Genomic DNA, 491 nt, shown 5'->3' on the forward strand with positions numbered 1-491 from the left:
TCCCTGCCCATGGCAGGGGTTGGAACTGGAGGAGCTTTAAGGTCCCTTCCAAACCAAATCATTCTACATTTCTATGATTGCTGGGGATTCGGCATCATGCCATGCATCACCCCCAGCCCTTCCAAAGCAGTCTGGCTCCCTTTCCATGCACAGCAAGTTGCAGGGCGCATCCCTGGGTACAGCACCCAGCATGTTGAGGACCACCACTTCCCTGCAAAAATAACCCCAGGGATTCATGGAACCATAGAATGGTTTGGGTTGGAAATGACCTTAAAGCTCATCCAGTTCCAACACCTGCCACGGGCAATTTGCCCCAGTGCCTGTCCCTGGGGTGCTGGGCTCCAGGCAGGGTGACGTGGATGGGTGTTTGCACCAAGTGTGGCACCCCCACAGAGCACCAGCGTTTGGGCATCAGAGCCAAGAGCATCATCAGAGCTGTTCAAAACTGAGTTCTCAGCAGCAGCAGCAGCACCCAGCTGCAGGAGCCCACG

The 491-nt window shown here is 55.6% G+C and overlaps 1 protein-coding gene across 1 annotated transcript in view; it reads right to left on the minus strand.

The window, feature by feature from the left end:
• The window catches only part of MRC2 (mannose receptor, C type 2), a gene marked incomplete at both ends in the record, with an annotated part of 18,182 nt that overhangs the window by 15,321 nt on the left and 2,370 nt on the right, over positions 1-491 (minus strand). The gene's annotated exons all lie outside the window — the stretch shown is intronic.

The sequence above is a fragment of the Nestor notabilis genome, unplaced genomic scaffold (genome assembly GCF_000696875.1).
Source record: "Nestor notabilis isolate BGI_N333 unplaced genomic scaffold, ASM69687v1 scaffold17931, whole genome shotgun sequence".
NCBI lineage: Eukaryota > Metazoa > Chordata > Aves > Psittaciformes > Psittacidae > Nestor > Nestor notabilis.